General features: G+C 37.3%; 1 protein-coding gene across 11 annotated transcripts in view; it reads right to left on the bottom strand.

Moving 5' to 3' along the window:
• APBB2 (amyloid beta precursor protein binding family B member 2) overlaps window positions 1–18,427 on the bottom strand; it is a 411,236-nt gene that overhangs the window by 287,501 nt on the left and 105,308 nt on the right. For 10 of the 11 annotated variants that reach the window (XM_078148568.1, XM_020991135.2, XM_078148564.1 and 7 more), the window contains one exon: window positions 12,885–12,994. The exons of the other annotated variant lie outside the window; for it this stretch is intronic. The gene's annotated coding sequence lies outside the window, so the exon portion shown is untranslated. The remainder of the gene's footprint in view (window positions 1–12,884; window positions 12,995–18,427) is intronic. 11 annotated transcript variants of the gene reach the window in all.

The raw sequence follows: 18,427 nt of genomic DNA, 5'->3' as shown, positions 1-18,427 counted from the left end.
GTAAGTGACAAGAGGCACAGTTAGAGCCTGGGTGCTCCTAGCTCACTTCATCAGGCTACCTCAAATAAAGTAACAGGGAACAGGGCTCTTAATCAAGAGAAAATTTGCCTGACATTGAGAGATTTGCCTGAAAACAAATGCTGCCTCTGACATTTACCAGGTCACGGGCAAATCACAAGCTCTCAGTTTCCTCATCTGCAAAATGGAAACAATAACACCTGTAACACTTCCTTTGCAAGGCTATTGTGAGTGTTAAGTGAAAGAATGTACATGACTTGTGCTTAGTAAATGTTAAGGCACTGCAGGAATACTAATGTTGTAATTTCAAGCAATTTTCCTAGGAGCTAGAGACGGAAAGGGAAGAGCTATACAAAAAAAAAAAAAGCCAGGGCCATGGCTCTTGTCCTTAAGAGCCTGTCATTCCATCTGGGATTATGACAGAAAAATCACAAAAAAGCTAAAAGAGAAATATATAGTAAGTGTCAAATGAATGGTACAACAGACAATAAATGTTGTCGAGTTCAGAAGTCTCAGAGATTAATGGAGAGCTGCAAGAGTCAGGAAAGGATTCAAGGAGGAAAAAGGAGAAAGAGACGCCAGAGTTTGGAACTTTTTGCGCAGGTCACATTTGTACTTGGTGCAGATGCTGCTTGAGGTGCTATCATTTCACTAGCAACCCATACCTGGCTTGTACTGGGACTTCTGCAAGCCAACAGAAACACAGGCTATCACTCTGCCATTAATGAGCATGGGAGTAGAGTTCATAATTTTATCCACCAAGTGGAATACTACTCAAGCAACCATCCCAATGTTTCTATCATCCTTGAGCCATAGGCCCAAGGTCCTCCCTTTGTACATGTGAAAGCTGCCCAACTCCACCAAGCCAAGAAACCTCTGAATTGGGCAAAAACAAAGGCTTGATGAAGTGGGCTCTGAATGAATCTAGGGTATGTGAAAGATGGGTCAGGATTATTAAAATAGGAAACTCTATATGGCTTCAGCTTCCATCCCATCTCTGAGAAAATTCCTGCTGTCTGTTGACCCTCTGTAGATCTGATGATTTTACAGATAGTCAATTTTCTGTGGTCACATACTGGTAAACACAGTAAAATTGCAGAGATTGTCAAGAATTCTATTCACATAAAGTACTTTCCCCAATCATCAGCAAACTTCTCCTCACTTTTAGGGGGTGCCCTGGAAGGCACTAATGTATTGAAGGGCAGAGATTTTAAGTTCATTAGTTCCTCCAAGGAAAAAGAAAACCCATCTTAGTTTCCATTGGCAGTCCTGGGGTAGAAGTAGTTCCAGATTCTACTTCTGAGACAAGAGAGGCTCCAGATGGAGGGTATCAGCTCTTGTGGGCAACGGTGAAGGAGTAGAAGGTGAAACAGATGTTCCTATGTAGAGATCTTTTCTAAATTGAATGTTTAAAAGTAGGGGACAACAAGTTTTAGAAACTATCAAAACATCAAATCCAGAGGCTGCCTTCTCCTTCAGTTTTTCTAACCATGACATGGGGAATTAAGAACGGAAGAACTGAAAAGTTTCTCAGAAAGTTGGCTAAGTTTATAGCTCTAGAGATGGCATTGACGGGACCTCAGAGGTTCTTTCAAAGAAGAAAATATCGGGCTTTTCATTTGAGCAGTTTACGATTTGGTGGTTGTAGATCAAAACATAATGGCTGAAATACCTTGACATTACTGATCTACATTTGTTCATTGATTTATTCATTCTTTCATTCTTCAAATGTTTGCTGGATGCCATCAGTGACCAATAGGGTTGGGGTGTCCACTTCACAAAGAGAGTACCATCAAAAGAATGAGTTTGATATTTGCCTTAAAATTCATGCAATGCCCCAAGGAATATGCCTTATCATCTCTGAGGTGATGCATAAAATCACTAAGGTAATGCTGATTTAAAACAAAATGAATTATCTTTGCACAGAGGATGCATAAAAACAAACTCAAACTTTTTTTGTTGTTCCCATTCTTACACTGTCAGAAAAGTACAGCCCCAATTAGCAAGTGGCCCTACATGCAGCTTCACTATGATAAAAACCATTGGCCAGAAAAATATTTTACCTATTGATATTGTGCTAGCAACTTAACATATAGCACCTTCCAGGGGAAAAAAGCAAAAGGGCTTTGTGTTAAAATTTAAAAGAAGAATAACTAACTTGTAACAGACAAAAGCTGGTGATTCACTGAATGCTAAGAGCCTAGAAGAGCCACTCCTATTCCTTGTGGGCCCTGGTACAATACCAATATTTCTTAGTGATTGTTTTTTCCTTCCACCTCAAGGGAGACTGTGCAGAATAGAAATAAGCAAGTCACTCACCACCCTGCACCAATGCTTTCTATGCAGGATTATGCAAGAGTTATGCACACTGTCCCTTTTTCCAGCCACAGCAGTAAATGCAAGTTAGGAAATCATGCCCCCAGGGAAACTTTCGTTTCTCACAGAGGGCTAACCCTGCTGTGCTTCAACACCCCAGAGTATTTCAGAGGCCAGAAGTAATGATGCTCTTGGATGATATTTTCCATTAAAAAAAAATCACTTCCGATTCTGAGCAAGCACACAGAGTATAAAGCAAAAACAAAACTTCTTTTAAAGATCTATAAAAGCTGGTAAACTGATTCCAACACCTGAAAGTCTTTGTTGATCCACAGATCATGGCCACCCTGAGCACAACATTCCAGTTCCATTAATGATATTTCTGTGACCAATTCTGTCTTCTAGAATCAGGGGTGGGAAACCTTGAGCCTCAAGGCCACATGTGCCTTCTAGGTCCTCGAGTGCTGCCCTTTGACTGAATCAGGCCTGTGGCCTCAAGGCCACAGGTTCCCCACTGCTGTAGATCCTTCAAAACTAGAGCTTTTCCAAAATGAATCTCCAATATAAGATTCAGTTTGTCTTTTAGTTGTTTTTTAATTTGAATTTCTAGTGATGCATCACCTTCACTTCTCAATAATTAAAATTCCTCTCCCCTTTGACCTTCTCTATGCCTACTAGTGCTTTCCAGAATAGCTGGACAATTCACATTCCCACTAAAAGTTGTCTTGATCTGGACAACTTATAAGCGTTAATTCTGTGCCCTAGCCTAGAATGTACTCCTTTATACCCCTATTCCATGGCACAGGCTCCATCTCACTTCCACCTTTTGGTTTCTTCCAAAACTTAATTCAAACACCATCTTGAAGCCCTTCTGAAACCCCCCTCCCCCAAGCTACCAGGGCCTTCTTCCCTCCCAAACTGCCTTGTTATTATTCTTTGGACACCTATCTATTTCTATCTTGTCTCCCCTGATAGAATGGAAGCCCCTTGAGGAAAAGTTGTTTCCTTGTGACTCTGGATCCCCAAGGTATACGTAATCCAGTGCCATCCATGCAAGAGGCAAAGTTGATTTATTGATTAAAACACAGCATTTGAGAGTAACCCCCCTGGCCAACCTCATGGTCTCATGAAAACATCTCTAAGCAATTTGACCCAGAGGAGGAAAACACTAGAGTCTGGCACAAATTAATACAAATAGAATTAAGCAGTATGCTAATCCATGGACCTTATGTCTCACTCATCTGTCATCGGTATGGTAACTCATCAAATTGGCAACCTCTTTCCCTCACAGTCATTAACACTAATGTGAGGAAAGAATCCATGGAGAATCTGAATTAATGTCATATATCCAAGGCTTCTTTCCCTTCCAACACATATGACCTCTTTGGCCTCCTTTAAGTCCCAACTAAAATCTCACCTTCTACAGGAAGCCTTCTCCAACCCCTCTTAATTCCTTCATCTGTTAATTATTTCCTATTTATCCTGCATACAGTAGGTTGATGTGTGCATTTTTTTTTGCATCTTGTCTCCTCAATTAGATTGTAAGCTCCTTGAGGTCAGGGACTGTCTTTTGCCCCTTTTTGTATCCCCAGTGATTAGCACAGTGCCTGACACATGGTAGGTACTTAATATCTATCACTTGATTGAATGATGATTGAAAAGCAGGCTAAAAAACACTCACTGGGGGCAGCTGGGTGGCAGAGTGGATAGAGCACCAGCCCTGGAGTCAGGAGGACCCAAATTCAAATCTTCTGCCACTTGTTAGCTGGGTAACTATGAGGAAATTCCTTAACCTTTATGAGCATTAGTTTCTTTATCTGTAAAATGGGGAAATCAGACTGGATTAGATGACCTCTAACCTCTAATCTCATAACTGATATAAGGAAAATACTTTGAAAACCTTAAAACACAATGGGAATATGAATGATTATAAATTATAATAATTCTATAGGACTGGGTGTGTTGCCTCATCTAATGAGAGGCAGTAGCATGATGTGGTACAGAGATGTCAAATGCTGGCCTGCCAAGCGATGCCCTAACCAGACCAAAATGTAATTGGGAAATATTTAACAAAACAAATAAAAATACAATAAAATATAGATAACATTTAGAACTAAATCAATATGCAATTTAATGTGTATTTATATGTACTCCCCCAACCTCCCAAGAATCCTTATGTGTGGATCAGTCGCCCCCATTTCTGAGTTTGATACCACTAGTATAGTGGACAGGGAGACGATGAAGGAGCCAGGAAGGCCTGGGTTCAGTGCCAGTCTGATACAACCTAGGTAGATGACTCCAGACGACTTACTTAGCTTCCAAGTGACTCCTTCCTTCCACCCCACCTCCCACTCTATAAGACCTAAATTTATAGACAAAATACTCATCTGCATTGGCAGAAGGGATTTCCACGTTGGAAGTTCCCTAACATTGATCAAATCCCAAGTAACAACTCCTCCCCAGAAAGAACCAAGTGCTAATTTAATAACCATCTACAACCCTGTGAGGTAGGTAATAGAAATCTTTTTCATGTTCATTTTACAGATGAAAAAAAGTGGGATTGAAAGCTATTCAGTGATCAGATTATCCTTATGCAGCTAGTGAATGGTGGGTCCAGAAACTGAATCTAGGTCTTCTGAGCCTCAATCTAATACTCTTATTACATAGCATGCCACCTAATATTCCACATTAGAATATTCCTATAGGATATGTGCTAAGAAGCAGGATTTGCATCCATTCTCATGACTGAGGCTCCTCATCTTTGTCCCTCAGACTTCTTCAGTGTCACATATTATATAATTTTAACTGTTCCAGGTAGTGGCTCCGATGCAAGTATGTCAAGTATCAATATCCAGTTGGACCTCTGCCTTGATGCAGACTATGAAAGGCAGGCTGCCTCTCAAAGCTTGGCAATCGAAGAATAAAAAAAATACGGAGTTGCTACCTGGATTGCCTCTTGTATATCTGCTAAAGTCAAACAAAGTATGATTTCCTATTTGCTCAGCACACCCTAGGCTTGAAAATCAATACTGCTGAAAGCCTACAAATGATGGGCTAAAGGTGAAGGATGCCATTTCCCAACATCACTTCGCTCTCAAGACAAAACCTCTTGAATATTCATATCTAATGGAGTTCACAGAAACCTCCCAGATCCATCATCAGGATGGAATGATAGATGACTCTTTGGAAATCTGATCACCAAATGACCAGCAATGCACTCACTGCACATGGAGCACGCTGATGCCTCATCCTTCAACAGGCAGATTCACTGGAAAATGCCTGGCTTCTAGAAACTTACAATCAAAATCTAATGCAACTGGTTCATTAAAATAAGCGGTATTAATTAGAAACCCTGTAGATCAAGTTCATATATATCACTCAGGTCAGTCCTTAACTCATAACATATAAGAGGTAAGCAGCCACAGAAAGCCTTCAGTAATAGGGTTTTTGCCTATGACCCATAGAGTAGAAAGAACGCTAAAATTTGAAGCAATCAATAAATATTTATTAAGTACCTACTATGTGCCATCAAACAATGCATGTTCAATTCCTGTACATGTGTGACTTTGGGCCAAGTTAAAACCTCCTTTCTTCACTTGGAAAATGTGGGCTTGGGATTAGACAACATCCCATGTCTCTTCCAACTCTAAATCTATGATATCCTATGATCCCAAGACCAGTTGATATCTAAGGTTCCTTCCAAGCTCTGAATCAATCTGCTCTCTCCTCAGTCCTGAAGCAGTTCCTACACAATGCCACCTGGAACAATTCTTTAGCAATACATTAGAGAAGTTTTTCAAGTACCTCCTGTTTTCTTCTCTGTAACAGAGCTGTTTCTGAGGCAGGTTCCCCTTGAAAGCTCCATCCACACGCCTCAGCAGGTACCAGGGACCTGCCCATACTCTTCCCTACAATACTAACATTTATACAGAGTTTTAATGCACTTTGATGAACTTTGCAAATGTTATTGATCCCCACCAAACCCCTGGTAAGTAGGTATTATTATTATACCCATTTTACAGATAAGGAAATTTAAGCGAGAATTTAAGTGACTACTTAGTCACTTAGCCCAGAATCCCCTGATTGGTAAATGTTTGCAGCAGAGTTTGAACTCAAGTCTTCTGAACTTCAAATCCAACTTTCTATCCATTTAGATTATCATTCCACTTGTAGCAGGTAACTCACTCCTACAGGAGTCATTGAAATGGGGAATTATACTCCCAACAAAAACATAACTTTTAACTTGATCCTCCTAATCTAGAGGCCACTTGGTGCAGTGGATAAAATAAGACCTTGAGTCAGGAAGACATGAGTTCAAATCCTGCCTCAGATACTTACTGTATAACCCTAGGCAAGTCACTTAACCTCTCTGTGCCTCAGTTTCATTATCTACAAACTTAGGATAATAATAACACTTACCACTCAAAGTTTCTGTGAGGATCAAATGAGATAATATTTATAAAGTGCTTTGCAAATCTTAAAATGCTATATATATAATACATATATAAATGTTAACTATCATTGTGACTATGGTTTATTAATTATATTATTATTTATTTGTCTACAGTGTTTATTAGTGATATTATTACTATTTTTATTACTTAACCTCTATCTAACTTAGTTTTTTCAGCTGTAAAAATGGAGACAACAACAGCACCTACCTTCCAGTATTGTTGTAAGGATAAAATGAGATAATATTTGTAAAGTGCTTTGCAAACCTTAAAGTATACATGTTCTCATTCTCTCTCTCTTTCTCTCTATGTGTATGTGTGTGAATAAATATATACCTAAGAATGCATGTATATGTTAGCTATTATTATTATTATTATTATTATTATTATTATTATTATTATTATTATTATTATTATTAACATTGCAAGCCCAATGTTTGCTGACAATTCCATCATCTACATTGGGGAAACAACTGCTTTGCCTCTTTACTAAGCCCGAGTAGGGAAGACTCTTGAGCTCTAAGAGCTGTTTTTGGTTTTGGGGAGAGGGGAAGACATTACACAGAATGCACTTTATAAGCAGGAGATTGTGTTATGTTATGCCACATTAATTAGTCAGCAAGATAAAGCTTTCCATCTCTAAAAATTGCCAGAAAGAAGTTAATTTTAACTTTAGTTTCAGTTACTCAATGTGACAACTAGGAATTTCCTGAAACTAATCAATCTGGCAATCTCCATGAACTTAAGGAGTCCATTTGACCATAAATGAAAAGGAAATTTTGTGCATATCACACAGTCATGTCATTTCAGAGCTAAAAGAGAAATGAGAGATTTCCATCTAGGCTAACTTCTTTCATTTTACAAATGGGGAAACTGAGGGTTTACAATAACAATACAATGAAGAAGCAGTATGACATAGTAGACAGAGTGCTGAACGTGGAGCCTAGAAGACCCCTTTGAGTTTGAGTTCTGCCACATGACGCTGATGACTCACTGAGTTTACAGTCAACTGAAATCCCTCATTAGACCTCCTTTACTTGAAATTCTGTCTAGCCCTTTCTAAACTTTACTTATATATTTGATCATTTTTAACTTAACTACAGGATACCTTAGTTTGAATTTACAACAGGTGTTTCATCATAAAACAAAAATAATAAGGGATAAAAGTCATCAAGTGGTCATATCTTCTGCAATTTTTAAGACTTTTTAATTAAATTTAGTACATGCAAAGAAGGTATAGATAAATATGAAGTCTATGGTTCAGAAAACCAGTTGTTTTATCCTGATTTATGGTAGACCAGCATTAAAATTTAGCTAACAAACTGTGCAGAAGGAAGGTTTTCAAGGACCATAGCAGCTCAGAAATTTTGAATTGAAGATAGTTAATTGTATTCTAATGAAAAGAGAAAAATCAATGCCTTGCGTTAATTTTGGCAGTGATTATTCTAAAATAACGCTCTACTTCAATAAGTTAAAATAATATTTGTGGCATAAACTCAAATTAATTAGAAATAAATAACAAAAATTTAACACACACATATGAACTATATAACAAAAAGAGTAACAGACCCACCCCAAAATAATAACTGACCTTTATACAGCACTTTGAGGTTTGCAAAGCCCTTTGCAAACATTACCTCATTTGAGCTTTATACCCTGGTGAGGCAGATGCTTCAAATATTTTATTATTTTCATTTTGTAACTGCCATTCCCTAAATCCAACATTCCATGCAAGAACTCCCTTTTATGGAAATTCCCGGCATTAATATAGATCAACAATTCTCTACCTCAGAGTCTCAAGGAGTTGCCTGGGGCACAGAGAGGTTAAACTGCTTGCCCATATACAGTATGTGTCAAAGGCAGGACTTTCTTCCAGATGCTAAGGCCAGTCCCTCAATCCACGAAGCTGCTCTTCAAAGACCATATACTTTCAAAATAAAACTATGGAAAGGTCCAGAAAACATCTCTCATTTTCAGATTAATTTGGACTGAAATTTGCTTCACCAGTAAAGCTTGTGCAGATGTCCTCCAACAGCTCTTTTTTCAGACACCATTCCACTAATATAATTTCTTGGTAGGTCAGTAAACAAAGACCATTTGCTCCCGGTAGAAATGCACAAGCCTGATCATCCTAATAGCACAGAATAGGCAGGAGGTTGATGACATGGTCTGTTCAGTGGAAAGACTGTGTCATCAATGCTCTTGGAATACAATAAAGGACCCAAACAAAACAAAAGACTTTATACACTAAGCAACCCTTGATAGCCATCGGACATCTCTAATGATAAACACATATCCAGTACTGCAGAGCCTACTGGTCATGCTCTTTCTGATTACCATGAATGCTGTAGGGGATGAAGAAGATGAGTTCCATTTGACTCCTTTTTTCAGATAGTAAAGTACACTGGAAGTGGAGGCATTGCATGAAGGCTATGCATAGCATAGCAGACCAGACAAAGAGTACTGGACTTGGAGTCAGAAAGATCTGACATTCATTAGCTGTGTGACTCTAGGCAAGTCACATGTGGGTCGTGATCTCTATTAGTTTTGTTGTTGTTCGGTCATATCTGACTCTTTGTGACCCTGTGGATCATCCTCTCATGGGGTTTTCTTGGCAAAGATACTGCAGTGGTTTGCCATTTCCTTCTTCAGTGGATTAAGACAAACCGAGGTTAAGTGACTTGCCCATGGTCACACAGCTAGTATGTGCCTAAGACTAAATTTTAACTCAGGTCTTCCTGACTCCAGCCCTAGAGCTCTATCTATCCACTGAGCCATCTAGCTGCCTCTATTAATTTAGAACATCCCATATCGGAAGCTACCCAGATTGAGGAAAAATCAATAAGCAATTGTTTATAAGCACCTACCATGTACAAAAGTGAAATAGCTCTTACCCTCATGGAGCTCACATTCTAAGAGAGAAGACAAGTACACAAAGATTTACAGAATATAAACAACCATTTCATGCATTTATGTAAAATGCTCTGTCTGTTCCTAGTTCTCCCTAACTGAAAGCCACTATGGTGTAAAGAAAGGAACGGAGATCTAATCATAAGTAGCTCATTGGCTTTAGATCTCATCTATGATCTGTCAAATTCAGAGGACCATGCACCATTGTTTTCATGTTGTCTCCCTTATGACAATATGAGCTCCTTGAAGGCAGAAACTGTGTTTTTACCTTTCTTTGAATACCCAGAGCTTAGCACAGTGCCCAGCACATACTTCCCCTATGAAATCTGGATTCAAAAGGCCACACTTGAGGACCTAGAGGGCCACATGTGGCCTCAAGGTCACAGGTTCCCCACCCCTGACCTAGTACATAGTGGGTACCATATAAATGTTTATTCCCTTCCTTCTTCCCAATAAATGCTTGCTGAGTAATTGAGTTCACCTCAAATAACCGCACCTCTGTGTGTGTGTGTGAAAAATTTTGAAGGTATTTCTTGGAAGAGGCTGAAAAGGAACACAGAAAGGACTATTCAAATATGTAATGGCAAATTATTTGGGGGTCCAAGTCATAGAGGGGTTCATTTTTCCTCTATAGCAAAATCAAACAGGGAAGGAAGATCAGGTGACTGATTACTTTTGAAAATCCTGGGCCACCAAACACAAATTTCAGAAAAGGCCTTTGTTACCCTTTGTGAACTGCCAAATAAACAGCTCCTTAGCAGGGAGGGGAGCCCTTCTTTCACATGCCTTTCTGTAATATATTGCTTACTCGGGCTCCATTTGTCAACAAGAGCCAAACAGCTTTCATACCTGTGCAGAGGGTTTTTAAAAAGGGCAGGATGGAAGGATTGAGAAGGGTTAGATTTCACAGCAGAACAATAACATCCCCTAACCACTAACCAAAAGGATTTTTAATACAATAATTTAATTTAATACAGTTAATAATTTAATAATGCACAATATTTTTTCCTGAGGACAGTAAATTAAAGACATTTCATTTTCATCATTGAATTTACAGTCTTATGAGATTCTGTAATATCCTACTTCAGCTCCATATCAAAGAAAGGCAAACAAAAAAGGAATGAGAAAGGCAATTTAGCCACATAAAGAACGAACGACTGAAAAAGCACTGCTTAAGCACCAACGATGCCAGGCACTGGAGAATCACATGCATATTCATAGAATCATAGCTCTAAAGATGAGAAAGTCCCCAATCTAGTCCAGACCTTTCTTTTGCAATTGAGGAAACTGAGGCCCAGAGAGACAAAGTGAATTACAGTCACACAGGCAGTAAACACACTCCAAAAGCCAAAGGTATTCTTGAGAGCTTGAAGGCAACACATTTCCGGCACGCATTTGTTGGGGGGAAGATGAGAGGACTTATGACTACCAATTTATTCTTGCATCAAAGACAGAATAGCAATTTAAGCAAGTATTTCTTTATCGCACTTTTTAAAAACTACATGATCATCACATCCCACGATTCTAAAAGACATTCCTGGAATACATTTTTTTAAATTCCCTTGACAATAGTTTGGGTTGTTGCCATTTTGGTTGTTCTTTATGACAATGTTATTGATTATGAAAGGGATCGAGTACTTGGGGAAGATTTCCAAAGTGCTTGTTTTCAAAGGCATTATTTTCCAGTAGAAAGACTATCACCCCCAGACATGAAACAAATGGACAAATCCTAAGGAGTTTAATGAATCAGTATTGCTTGGAGCAAATTTGACTACCCATGAATCTCTTTCAGTGTTAATATATTCCAAAATGCCTGGCAATATAAATCTAGCTTCATTGATATTTTCATTTGCATTCATTACACACGGATGCATTTTTACCTTCAAAGATATTTCAGAACTAAAAACACTTCCTTTTTTTATAATTATTACAAAATGCCTAATATAAGACATATACAAAAAACAAGGCATGATGTATAAAAATGAAACCCATAAAAACTGATTCTACCTTCTTCTATTCAGTGCCCCTGGTTCAATTTCTGTAGCACAGGTATATATGTTTTAAAAAATTATTTCAGTATATTGTCATTGGGTGATCATAGCTGCCCCCAAAATGAAATGGTCTGCTTTACAAGGATGGGCACTATTGTCATTAAGGTATTTGGGAAAAGTCTGGATTACAGACAGCCTGTTAGGGATCCTGCAAAAGGAATTCCCATATTGAAAAGATGGTTGGACTAGGTGACCTATAAAGAACCTTCTGGATCTGAGAAACTATGGTCGAAATGAGGTATACACTCTTAAAACACAAAGGAGCTATTACATAATTTAGTTAATTATTTTTACACTGGAAAGAACATAGATTCTCCATAATTGATTCTTTGGGAAATGTCAGAAATGATTTTTTATATCTTGCCTAGCATTTGGCAATGTTTCAGTCATAAACTGTGTAAATTAAGACTTTCAAAATGCATAAGTTAGCTTATAATTTTTCTTTTACATTCATTCCACCTTCTTATCTGAACACTAAGTTGGCAGAACTGAACCTTCTGCCAGTAAAACACTTTTTTTCAGGAGAGCAAAAAACATTTATGCATTAACTTTAAAGCGTACTTCAAATACCAGAAATAAGATGCACAAACCATGGGTCTGACAGTTCATCAATTTCACCCCCAGGATTAAACCATTTGATTAATCTGTGAATCAGCAATTCAGTATTCCACATCCTATTCTTGTTCCTTCTCAATTAAGTAAAGTCAGTTGCAACTGCCTTATTTTTCTTACAAATTCAAAAGGGAGAGCCAACCCGAAATGTAAGATATCCTGAATCTTAAATATCCTGGGACTGAGAAAAGCAGCTTAGTTTCTGTTCTATCCTGAACCACAGGATACTAGCTTGCCTGGGATATATAATCCATCCATTTCAAACCAGATGAAGGTTTGATCACAACCTGAAGAGCCCAATGTGTGAAACCCAGCAGAAATGGCCTACTGTAAAAGGTTATCCAATTTCTTGGAGGTTCTCTATAGAACAGATCCCCTCTCGGCTTTGAAAAATCACAGAGCAGGCAAAAAGCACCACCCTAGGAGTCAACTGAGCCACGGATGTCACAGACACTGTGTTCGCCCTAAGCTTTGAAGAAAAAAAATAATAGCTTTTTTTTTAAAGGAAAGTTAGAAAATAACTTACTTTTCCCAGGTCTTTGGTACAAAGTACAGACAGTAAAATTCCTTTTGTCCCTCCAAGACGTTGTCAATTAATAGCATTCACTCAAGTAGGTCAGACAGACCAAAAGGAGTCTGGAAATAGAATAGGAACAAAAATTAAAACCCCAAAGTCAATAGAAAAATCCAAATAAGCCACCGGGTATTCATAATATCCCAGAGCAAGTGAAATAAAAGTATCTTTGAATTACTGAAATGACGAGACACCTAAGTCAAAAACTAAGCCAATAACCCCTGCTCAAATCTGGACAGTAGTTTGCTCTGTTGCCTGAAAAAGGCATCAAAGGCCAGGGACAAGCTTCTTGGAAACTTTCCATGGTAAAAATGTAGAGTCAGGAGTCAAAAAAAAGAAATGAGATGGAGCAATCTAGGCTTCTAATTATACCATAGCTTGGGGGGGGGGGCGCGCAGCAGTGAAGGGCTTCTGAAATTGAATGTGCTGGTGCTATCTCCCAAAGATGAGCTTATTCCACAAAGACAGAGTTGTAAATGGAAAAAAAGAATAAACATTTATGATACAATCTGTAAGCATGTAGCAATTTTATTCCTCTGTTTAAAAAAATTATAATTTCTTTTAGAAATAATGAAGACAAACCCAAAATACAATACAGTAACAGTTCATTTATCCAAAAGCTATTTATCAAGCAATCTCAACTATTCAGAAACCTGCTTCTGCATTAAAAGGTGCGATAAAAGGATTCTGAGAAGTCAAAATACATATTAAAATCCACATACCCAAGAGCCTTTCAGAAATTAATTTGAAGCAGAATTACACTTATTTTAGGTATACTTCTAACAAGCATGGTTATGTATTTTCCTGGCCTACAACAGACAAGAAATTTCAAATTAGGAGGGAAGATTCTACTTAAGACATACTAATCACTTACATTGAAGGAATCAAAACAGCTATTAAATAACACAGAGAACTGCATGGGCATTCAGGAAATGATAAAAAGTTCTCTATGTTTTAATAGTCCCTGAGGGCATGTGAATATAAAAGTACAGTATAATTACTGATAATCCTCATGACAGAAACTTAGTAGAGCTTTTTCATACTTGTTTTTTTTTTTGTTATTTATTGTAGTTATTTACATCCCAGCTTTGTCCCCTTCTTAAAGAGGCAGCATACTATGGTAGAAAATTGAATAGAATTATAACCAGGGTTGTGAGCACTTTGAGGAAATGAGAAGCATCCTCCTCATTTTCTCAGCAGCCTCAGCAAAGTGTTTTGCATAGAGTAGCCAATTAACAAATGACAAATGAACAGAAAGAATGGTGACTCTGAATCATCCAGAAATGGTAAATTGTGTTTAATTTGCATAAAATAGCTAAGTATATAGTGCTTTTTGGAAAGAGTGCCTGGAATATAGTGGACACAATAAATGTTTGTTGATTGATAATATTGATATAGATAGATAGATAGATAATATTGAAATAGTTAAAGAAAAGGGTTAATATTTAAAAGGGATATATTTCAGTTACTCCAAAAGAAAATCAGTGATTCAGAATATCACATTCCCCAATGATGCCTGATAATATAGGTACATGATGGAGGAGTTATGAAAATAAATAACCAGCACTTCAATTCAGTTTCCTCATCTGTAAAATGAGAGATTTGGCCAAATAGTGATCGATTATAGGAAGCTTAAATACCCCTCCCTCTTCCATGAAGTTTTCCCACAATATCCCTTTCCTCTCTCCCTCTCTACCCTCTTCCCTCGTTTCTCATCACATTCTATTTTGTACCATACACCTATGTAGAATATCAGCTCCTTGAAGGCAGAGATGTCATTTTCATCTCCATATCCCCACATGATGGGCCTAAGAGATTGTGGAGGTGAAGGTAACTAATAGGAGGAGGAGGAGCAGCAGCAGCAGCAGCAGCAACCAGCATTTAGTTAGCATGTTAAGGTTTGCAAAGCAACTGTACATGTTATCTGACTACTGACCTCCCTGGCTTCCTTTAAGTCCCAACTAAAATCCCACTTTCTACAGGAAGCCTTCCCTAACACCTTTTAATTCCAGGGCTCTCTTTCTTTTAATTATTTTCTATTTATCCTATAAACAGTTTACTTTGTGTATATTTGTTTATATGTTGCCTCCCCCAATAGAGTGTTAGCTCCTTGAGGACTAAGACTGTCTTTTGCCTCTTTTTGTATCTCCAATGTTTAACACCAGTACCTGGCACATAAATGTTTACTCAACTGAATTGATTTTGATACTCAAAACAATCAAGAGAAGTAGATGCTATGATAATCTCCATTTTACAAATGAGGAAACTGAGGCTGAGACAGGTTAAGTGATTTGCCTAGGGTCATATAGCTAGGTAAGTGTCTGAGGCAGGATTCTAACTCAGGTCTACCCATCTCTAGGTCAAATGCTTTAAACATCAAGACACCTAGCTGCCAAACGTCAGTTCTAACCCAACACCCTATCATTTCATACATGAGAAAACAAACTTCAGATTTGCAGTAACTTCCTCAAGGTCACATAAGTCATAAAGTAGCAGAGCTGGGATTTGAACACAGGTGCTGAGACTTTAAGTCTGGCATTTTTTTCTAATGTGCTAAACCAGCTCCCTAATTCAAATGGTCCCAATTTTTCAATTAGTGGCACTTTGATTTTGTTTATTATGAAACAGTAATGTTTCACCTATTGTAATATGTGAGAGAAATGAAGGGCTGAGCAAATTAAGTGGTTAAACTTCTTTTGGACAAGATCAACAATAAGCTTATGTAAATGGGGAAAGGATTCAGGAAAACAGTTAGCAATTAAATTTCTTTCTTGATATCATAAGTCTCACTTCGGGATTTTTAAATTAGAAAGCAAAAAAAATGGAAAAGAAAAAGAAAAAAAGGCAAGATTTTATTTTACTCCTTGAGTCAAAGGACACATTAGAACAAATAGAATTTAGATTCATTAAAACATGTGCCACTTAGTTACATTTAATAAAAACACATTTTGAAACAGTCACAGGTAGTGAATTCCACTTACCACTTTAAGTACCATTTAAGTTTGGTAGTAAAAAATTTTTTTTAAAAGACAAAAGCAAGGAACACAGGTCCTGAACAGAAATAGGCCTCTAGCCAAGCCACTGGGTTTATGAGGAATTGGTAGCATCCCCAAGCACAACCTGAAAGCTTGCTCAAATGGTAACAGATATATATGTCTTATTCTTGTAATTTCTCAATAGAGGGCTGTAAAGAAGTCTGTAGAAGTAAGATCAGAGCAAAAGGACAAAGTCTTTAAGGTTAAGTCCTCCTTTTCAAGTATTCGTTCTGAATTCGGATTAAAGGCTACAGAAGAGTTTTAAGTTGGAAAAAACTATACAGGGGTGGCACACAAGATCTATTTTACTTTAAATGCAAGGATCTGAGTCACTGCATCTTTGCTGTATACAAAGTAGACTTATTGGTCTTTTTTAACCTCAGAGATGAATGCTAAGGCTTAGCATTCATTAGCTTAGACTAAGCAAAAGCACAGAAACCTGGGTCCTAAATTTGAAGTGATATTTCTAGCTCTTTTCTCTTCAATGGAAATGCTGTGAAGATTTTAGCTAGTCTCAATTAAGGCAAAATAAGGAAATAAACCTACTTTATTATTAAAATAAATGGTTTCTATATTACTCACCAAAAGGAAGTTGATATTGCTAACCATAAAGACCACTAGTCTCAGCTGTGGCACTTATTCATTGGGTAAGTCACTTAACTTTTCTCAGCCTCAGTTTTCTCATCTGTAAAATAGGGACACTTCTGTCCACACTACCACACAGAGTATAAGGAAAGCATTTGGTAAAACATAATAGAAAGTATGTACATCCTCTGAACCTTCAAATTAAGGATTCTTTTAGAAACCCAAAGTCCGTTACATTGCCATACAGAGAAGAGTAAAGTTAGTTTACCGGAGATTCTCAGCTGTTATTCCAATTATAGTCTCCTTTGGTGATTTGGTGAAATCTCATTCCTTGAGAACAATGTTTTTAAATGCATAAAACAAAATATATGGAGTTACAAAGGAAACCAATTATGTTGAAATAAAGATGCCACTTATTTCCCATCTAAGTTCACAGACCTCTTGAAATCTGTCCTTGGAGGCCAGTTTAAAAACGCCTGCTTCAGACAATGACTCATAGTCTTGACATTTGTGCTTTTTAAATCTCTGCCTAAATTGCTTCAAGGATGTAAAATCTATTCTGTTGTGTCTTTTCAATATTTTTAGAATTAACATATTTTAATAGATATCCAAACAGTGTGACCAGCAAGTTAATAAAAAAGACTACATGCAATTATGTTCAAAGTTCAAAAAACTGAATTAGATACTGTTTTAAAGACAGATTCAGTAGACAATGGCACATTAGAGAAAGTGCTAGTTTTGGAGTCAAAGATCTTGGATTCAAATCCTGGATCTGACATTTACTAACTGTGACTGTGACCAAGTTCCCTAGTTCCTCCACAGCCTAAGTTTCCTTGACAGTCTGGAAAACTATTTGGAATTAAGTAAAAAAGAAAAAAAGTCACTCAATTTTTGTGCCTTTGAACTAAATGATCTTACCACTGGACACAGAGCCCACGGAGGTCAAAGACAGAAAGAAACATCTCACATATCAAAATATTTATAAAAGCTTTTTTTGTGTGTAGTAGCATAGAACTAGAAATAAAACTGGTGTGCCCAGTGGTTAAAGGAATGGCTAAACAAACTGTTACAGAATATTATTCCGGTACAAGAAAAGAAGACTATGAGAAATGGAGAAAAACACAGGAAGACTTTTATAAATTGATGCAGAGTAAAGTAAGGAGAACCAGACAAAAAACCAATATGTACTATTACAACAAGGCAAATGAAAGGAATAAAATTCAATCTTATTCAATTATTCCCACTAAGAAAAGACATGGAAAAATACCTCTTCTTCCTTGGTGAGATGGAAGAACTATGGGTGTGGAATGGTTATATGCTGTTGGATACAGTAAAACGTATCCTTTGGTTTTGTTTCATTGTTTTCTTCTTTATTATATGAAAAGCCACACTGACTAGGGGAGAGAATGAGTCATATAAAATTCCTGGAACATAGTAACAAGTGCTTAATAAATGCTTATTGATTGGTTTATATTTGGAAATAACTATGATGTAAAAAGCAAAAAGGATCTAAAATTATTTTTTAAAGAAATAAAAAATGAGGAGGCTAGACCAAATGATCACTAAGATCCCTTTGAAAGTTATGATCCTAATACTACATAAATTTTGCTTTTACTGAAATAGGCACAGCATAATAATAATAATAATGATAAGACTCGTAGTTAGCATTTATATAGTGCTTACTATGTGCCTGGCACTGTGCTAAGCATTTTACAATTTGCTCCTCACAACAACCCTGAGACATAGGTGCTATTATTATCCCCATTTTATAGACAAGGAAACCAAGGCAAATACAAGGTAAGTGACTTGCCTAGATTCACACAGCTAGTAATAATAGTAATAATAATAGCTAACATTTCTCTAATGCTTACTATG

This window comes from Phascolarctos cinereus, unplaced genomic scaffold, assembly GCF_003287225.1.
Source record: "Phascolarctos cinereus isolate Bilbo 61053 unplaced genomic scaffold, phaCin_HiC Scaffold_9;HRSCAF=440, whole genome shotgun sequence".
Lineage (NCBI taxonomy): Eukaryota > Metazoa > Chordata > Mammalia > Diprotodontia > Phascolarctidae > Phascolarctos > Phascolarctos cinereus.
The sequence above is the reverse complement of the archived record's forward strand: the minus strand, read 5'-3'. Positions and strand labels throughout refer to the sequence as shown.